An 8,255-nucleotide genomic window follows, 5' to 3' on the forward strand; every position below is an offset into this window, starting at 1 on the left:
AATAGTTAAATTTAAAGAGTTAAATTTAATGAAAGAGAAGTTGGACTTCTTAATTAAAAGGGAGTGAGATTTCCTAAAATGACATAGGGATGGGCATTTTTGGAAATCACTGAATTCGGATTCAGAAAAATTATCTTGACTTTAAAAGATGCAGAAATGGTTTCTGTGCACATTGGTAAAATCAGTTTATCAATCGGAGTCACGATGAATTTTATATTAATTTCTATAACAACGGGCTTGGCTTGTTGGGCTTAAGTTATGAATTGTGGGCCCTAAGGAGTTAGAGTCCTAATACAATTATAACTTAATCTAGTCTAAAAATTATCTATAAATAGGATGCAGTGTTCGAAATTCTCATAAGAGAATTCAGTCTAGAAATTTCGAACACTATATATAATTTTCAAGAGGATTTTCGAAAATTCCTCTGTCCCTTTTGGAGAAAATTCGACTTGTGATTTTTGTGAAAAATTAAAAATCGAATTAACAGATCATATCTGTTTATTCTCTACGTAAAACTTCTGATTGATTTTTAGTGCAGTCAATCAGAGGGTTTCTGTTTTTCATTCGTGGACCTAATTCCGGAGTTAGATCGTGACTGTCATCGGTTCCCGAGATTTACAAGAAGAGCAGATTAAATTCTGTTGGAGTCCACAATCAAGCCTTTGCTTGACGAGGTAAAAATTTAACTGTGTTTTATTTTTACTTGAACAAATTTAATCATAAAAGTTTTGATACCCATATATGGAATCGTTCCATATAATAAAATAAAAATTTTAAACTTCTGCTGCACCAGGTATCAATTCTTAATTGATCTGAACATGTTTTACAACAAGGAGTGGGCACTGTTTCTTCAGTGTTGTCACCCGTGTTGGCAACACCGGGTGTAACATCAGAAACTTCAGCAGCAGGAGTATGAGTGGCAGTCCAGGGCAAATCTAGAACTCGATTTCCCTTAAGAAGTCTAGCTGCTAACTTCAAAATCTCAAGTTGATAAGTGAGTTCTTCTGTAATATTACAGATGAATCCCTGAGATTCCAAAATGCCATAAATCAAGGACGGGAATGGCAGCTTTGTAGATTTGAGTCCTCCATCAGCAAACTGGAGCACTGTCTTGAATACCATCTTCCCAAAATTGAAAGGACTCCCAGTCCCAATGGCATAAAGAATGAAGGCTTGAGGCCGTGTGATAAAAGTAGAGTTTGAGGAGGGTGTCCAATTTCTCACAGCTATCTTGTGTAGGACCGAATAAAAAGATGTCAACTTGGCTGCAGAAAAGTGGTTAGAAAACTTTTTGACGAAGCCACCAGTAAGGACAGAGATCATTTCACTGACATATGGATAGGTTCCTTCATCAACATCGGGGGTTGAGTAGAGAGAGTTGATAACAGCTGGAGTAAACTCAAACAGCCTTCCCCGAAGATAGACCAAGCCATACTTCGCAGATTCTGGATCTTCAATCCTTGCGGTTAGGTTGACATAGAATTCCAGAATCACCCTCTTACAGTAGGGTATCACAGCAAAAACAGTGGAATAAAGTTGCCTAAGCTTCAAAAAATCAATCAGATTGTACCTATCATAGGAGCGTACATCTATGTTCCTCTCATCCAATAGACCTCTATGAGCGAAGAGGGGCCAAACAGCAACAGCATCACCAAAATAAAACATGAGGGAATGAGCAGCATCCATGTCATAGTCCTCATCAACAGTGTTGTCTGTGGTGTTGACGACACCAACAGCAACACGGGCATCAGCAGTAGAAACATCCTCTTGGTCCAGAGGTTCTTCATCAGCATCCATGCTGGAAATATCTTCAGAGTCTTCTTCATCACCGATATCTGCACTCTTATCAGAAGAGTCAGCATCAGAGTCGGCAGAAGAAGAAGAGGAAGAAGGATCATTAGCTTGATGGGCTTTGCTTGCAGCAAACTCCTCCATCATCTCATCATCGGAGAGATGAGCAGAGGGAGGAACAGACAAGGAAGCCTTTCCTTTCTTAAGGCTTTCCAAAATTTGTGCCAAAGTGGCATCCTCATCAGAAGCAACAGGTTCTGGTGGTACAGTTTCTGCAGGAATATCCTTTGAAGGAACATCACCAGAGGTGTTTGAATCATCGCTCTCAGAAGCAAATTCAATGATCGGAGCGGAGGCAGAGGCAGAAACGGAACCAAAGGGTTTCGTACGAGCAACAAACTCGTAGTTGACATCATCCGGATCATCGCCCGAGCTACGATCTTCTTCGGCCATGGAGATACATGGATCCTTGTAGAACCGCTTAGACTGAGTAAAATCAGGGTTGTATCCTGCCTGCCTTTTTGATCGCCAAACCATCGGTGGAGGAGGATTAACTCTATTCAATACGGAGAAATCAGGAGGATTCTCCAAATCAATCGCATTCCCTGGTTCACCAGGCATGAGAACATCAAGAGGAACAGGTTCCATGGGTACTGGAACAATCGGCAGAGAATGGGCCGTTGATGGTTCTTCTGGTGTTGCAACACTGGGGGCAACATCGGGATTCACATGACCCATCTCACTTCGAATATCCTGTGGATTCTCCAAATCCATCGCTTAAACTGTTTTGCTTTCCCTTTAAATAAATTCTTTTTACCACTGCTAAAACCTACTCCTTCAAATCGAGGCAGTGGTGGAATCTATGGCTGATCAGCAATTGGTACATGTATAGCTGGTGCTGGCACAAATGGTGCTCCTCGTTGCCTTAACAACCCAGCTTCAGCCCCTTTTGCATGATCAAGAGCATCGGAAAAGTTCGGTCATCCCGCATTCACGAGAGTAAAAACATCTGGATTCAAGCCGTTAATGAATTGGTCAGCTTGAGCTTCATCACTGTCTGCTATATAGGGAGCAAATTTCAACAAACTCGTGAATTTAGCAAACATATTGTTCAATATTTAGTTGCCCTTGCTGCAAGCTAGCAAATTCTGCTCCTTTCTCCTTCCTATAAGATACTGGGAAGAATCGTTGATAGAAAGCAGTTTTAAAAATAGCCCATGTAATGACCGTACCTCGATGCTCTAGTGCTCTTCGTGTTTCTATCCACCAACCTTTTGCAACTTCGTGTAGTTGGTGTATAACGAGTTTGACTCGACGATCGTCTGCATAATATTCAAAAAATTTTTTAATATCCTCGAGCCAACTCTCACATTTCACAGAGTTCTCAGTTCCTTTCAGTGTTGGCGGTTTAAACGACTGAAAGCGTTTCAACAGAGTTTCCATCGGAGTAGCAGTCATATCCCCCATATCTCTTGAAGTACTACCCTGTTCAGTTCTAGGCATTTCCTTTGTTGGTGGCACTATCGGTTCTACTCTCGGTGCTTCAGTTGCTTGTGGCACTGTCAGTTCTATCACTGCCTGTTCTGGCAACAGAGTATGGCCAGTCTGTCTAGTCACTGGTCTTCGAGGAATATCTGATTAGGAAACAGATTAGCACATAATTCAATCCCAGACATAATAAATTTGTTTCAGTCCTCCTCTGATTAGCATGATAATGCCTTCTCAAGAGATTGAGTTCTGATTCAGTCTCAGTCAAGACGTGATTCCATCCAAATCATATAAACAAGTAGCATGCAATTCTCAAAGCTGTAAATCAATTCAAATAATAAACATGCTTCAAGAATAAATAAACAATCAGATAGAAGACTCAATCTACCCCGCTCACTCACTACAGTTCAATCTAGGTCCAAGAGCAACGTCAGCTCTGTTACCACTTGTTGTGGGGCCTCGGGTTGCTAATCTCATTTTTAAGGAAATTAGCAATTAAAAATCATTAATTAACAAAAGAAGGAAGAATATCAAACAAATTTTTTTTTCAAAGAGGGGTGCGCTCGGTCGGTTAAAAATCGCCGACCGGGCGCCCCCAAATTTCCCAACCTTCGGGTTGGTTAAAAGAGAGCTGCGCTCAGTCTGCTATTTTCTGCAGACCGGGCGCTGCCCTGAGCAGCTTCATGCTCTTCATCTGTGGTATATAATTCTTCCAACCACTCGAATCCATCCTATTGAAGTCCGAAAACACGTATACATACATAGAACACAAGATTTAAACATGATTACAAGCAGTTGCTACATCAATCTATAATTTTGGAATCTCACAAAAACCATAAACTTATACAAGTGTTCAACATCTCAAGAACAACATTTATAAGTACTTTCTAACTTGCTTGCTAGTCTTCTAAGTTCATCAAATCAGCTACACAACCCGAGTCCACATATCTATCCTCTCTCATGAGCTACCCTCGGTGACTTTGGCCAGCTTTTGCCCCATCTGTCGTCATGCACACATACAAAACAAAACAACAGCCGAAAACATCCAGTGAGAATACAATCTCAGTATAATCAACATATATACGCGGTAAATGAAAACATATCCACTCTAAATATTTCAACTCGAGAATAGAGTAAACGCATATATATAAAGAATTGATTCCTATCACACTCTTTGCCATCAAGATTCGTATACGATCTTGACATGGATATCCATCTATCGCCGTCTCATCAGACTCGAAAATAAGGTCGCCTCAGACCTTGCAATAAGAATCAATTCATATTTCATATCGTATCATAATCATATAGAAACAAAGATCCACTACCTGAGATGGATCGACAACATCATAACAAAATCAAAACAATAAACAAGTATGTGATTTCGGCGGGACAACTCAAGAAGCTTCATTCTCGAGTTTCATGTCCCTGACTTGCGATGTCGTATTATACCTTCGGATTTTCTTTTCGGTTCTTGAAATACTTCAAATCTGAAATAGAATATCAAGAACACATATTAATATCTATTCAACTTCACATACAAATCTGCTCAATTCCATCATTTCATTCTCAAAGAACAACTTGAAACCTCAAGCAAATCTTATTTGGTTCGAAGGCGGACTTCGCGAGTTTATCAAGCTCATACTAATCTGAAATATAAAGATTCTAACCAAGAAACATCAGTTATGAAGTTAAGAGATCAACAACTCAAGCATAGGACACCGAAACAGCCTCAAATCATAAATCGACGACGCAGCGACTGAAAGTCGGTAACCGAAACAATATCGAAATCATTCTATCTATCATATACAACTCATATCAGTAAGAAAACTTCATATTCCAATATATCAGCAGCTACACATCTCGAATTACATGCTGAAAATTGTAAGAAACTCATACAACACTCGTTCTTCGATCCGGTTTCGATATCGGAATGTATAAAAACTCAAGAACAACTATTTATGCTCATAAACTGATTTCTTCAACATAAAAAATCTCAAAACAGATGGAATCATTAAGATACTTACATGAAATCAAAGCCCTCGTTGTAAGGATCGCAACTCTATTTTCGGAATTAAATTCGGACAATCGGATCAAAAGATACGAGGTTTTGAAAATCAAAAATCAAAGGAAAAGAGAAAATCTCGACTTCTTCTCTGAAATTTTCTGAATAGATATGGAACATACACGCACACATGCTAAGTAATCATTTCAGATTTAGATAAATTCAATCTATTTGCAATTTAGCCCCTCGAAACTTCATAAATTGCAATTCAGTCATCGACCCTCTTTTTAATTCAATTTCAATCCTAAATAATTTAAGAATATTAGAATTTAAATCTAAACTCTAAATATTCCCAAATTAAATATACTCGGATTAAAATTAAATAATTTCGGATTAAATCAAATAATCTCGGGCCTTACACATTATCCTCGTCTCCCACCACCAAGGGAATGTGATTGAAGTTAGGACAGTTAAGTGCAGTATACTCTCATGCTAATAGATCTTCAAAGAATTTAGCTCCTAAATTCGGAATAAGAGTTTGGACCTCCAACAAAGAGCCATCATCCCAAATACAAAAAATTTTATTCCTTGCTCTACGCCTATTAACTGTATTATGAAACAACTTGGTGTTCTTCTCTCCATCGACCATCCACTTAGCAGAAGCCTTTTGGTTCCAGAATATCTCTTCCATGGCTAAGCAATGCGCAAGAGACGCTTGAGCAAGAGACATCTCCACCCGATTATCGACAGAAGGATCTTGATCAGAGTTTGACTTTGCAATATCAACCTTTTCGGATAAAAGTCTAACTTGATCATGAATATTGCCAAAAACATCTTGGTTCCACCATTTCAAATGATTTTTGAGGTGTTTCAGTTTGATAACCAAACGAGTGAGTCTATGAGCCTCACAAGGATTGTTCCAATTCAATCTGACTGTTTGGAGAAAGCTATGATGTTGAACCCACATATTCTGAAACCTAAAAAAAAACTTCGACTTTGGTAATAGTGGAGCAAAAACCAATAGCGGACAGTGATCAGAGGTCCCCCTATGGAGATGTTCCACTTTGAAGGAATCAGAAAAGGAGCTCCAAATAGATGAAATAAGAACTCTATCCAACCTTTTCCTAATCTTCGAATTAGTCCAAGTGAATTTAGATCCTAAAAAACCAGGATCCAAAAGACCAGCAGCAACAATAAAGTCTGAGAATTCGTACATACCACCCGGGCTGTTAACCACTCCCAAAGAATGTTCTGAAGAATCTGTTATGACATTAAAATCTCCTCCAACCATCCATGGACACCCATCTAGAGGCTTACAACTCAGAAGCCCATCCCATAGCTCACGCCTTTCTCCCCTGTCATATTTAGCATACACCACTGAAAGATAAAAACGCGTAGGGAACACACGCAGAAGTTACCTTCACATGAATAAACTGAACATGATCCAAAATTATATCAAAAGTCAAATTACTATTCTAGTAAAGCCAATTTTATTGTTACAATTCCCATACACCGACCCAAAACCAAATTTATTAACCAATAACTCATTAGCCAGAGTATTTTTTGGTTCCATCACCCCCATTGGAGTTTAGTATCACTTTTAATAAATTTCAACCTCCTTTGGACTGCTTTATTTTCGATACCTCGAACATTCCAAAAGAGCCCCTTCATTGATTAAATATAACCTCCTGGTTGGTATCTTGATTGAGAAGTAGGCTACGATTCCTCATAGGAGGTACCGATTTTGTTCTCTTAGGTGGACGTCCAAATTTCCTCTTAGGGATAATTTCAACCTGATCTTCTGTGATGTTGTGATAGAACTCAGCAGCCGTGCTCATCATTTCTTTGCATTGGTTTGGTTCTATAGTATTTTCAACGACAAACTCCTCCGAATCAACAGTTCCAACTAGCCCGTGCTCTTTACCGTCCATGATTGGCTCATGAGACTGAGCCAAACAATCAATATCAGATACCAATCCTTTAGAGTCATTTTTTATTGGTTCATCATCAACAACCTTATCCCCTTCTTTATCAATAATTTGCTGATCAATCCGCTGCTCCCCCTCTGGAGATTCTGAAATGTGATCGCCCATGTCCGAAGCCAGATCGTTATCATTCTCCTGAATATTTTCCAAAAAAAGTTGTTTCATCCCCTCTTCGATGAACATACCATCAACCCAATTCCCCTTCCATATACCAGCATATTTAGGTTTAATGAGATTAATCTTCTCCGACCCAACCTTAAGATCCTTTGCTACCAACGTATCCTCTTGTAAATCCACGCTCAAGGTTTCAAATCTATTCGAACTCGAAGGACCTGTTTCTTTAGCTGGACTTGAAGCCTTTGGAGAATTAACATCCACCTTTTCCTTGCCCTTTCTGGATCCCACTTTAATCCATTCTAACCTTGGAACCTCATCTGAATTTTTTTGAACATTATCCTTATTCATCTGCCTTTTATTATTGATGATGTCTCGTAGATCGCCTTGATTTTTTTTGACTCGATATGGAGGTTTAGGGTTTTTCCCATAAGCATAGCATTCCGTCGATGCATGTCCCACATGGCAGCATTTCGAGCAGTAACTAGGTAAATTCTGATATATCACTCGCTTCTCTATGACTTTCTTGCCCAACCCTACGCAGATTTTCTCATGCAATGGTTTAAGTAGATCAATCTCTACAAAAACTCTTGCCATCGTTCACCCTTAGAAGTTAACTCATCCATTTTCAGAGGCGTCCCCACCACATTTGCCACTGAGTATAACAGCTTTTTATCAAATAAAGAGATTGGAGGTCCGGAAACCAAACCCAAACCGGAACTATAGAGCATTCACGTTGATAATCAAACGATGGTGTCCATTTGAACACCCTAAGAAGATGTCCTTGGAGAAACCATCGCCCTTTCCCCCAAAACCAAGCCATATCTTCTTCCAACTGAAAGTATATGAAGAGAAACCCCGGACGTAATAATTGG

This window comes from Henckelia pumila, chromosome 2, assembly GCF_033568475.1.
Source record: "Henckelia pumila isolate YLH828 chromosome 2, ASM3356847v2, whole genome shotgun sequence".
NCBI classification, from domain to species: Eukaryota; Viridiplantae; Streptophyta; class Magnoliopsida; order Lamiales; family Gesneriaceae; genus Henckelia; species Henckelia pumila.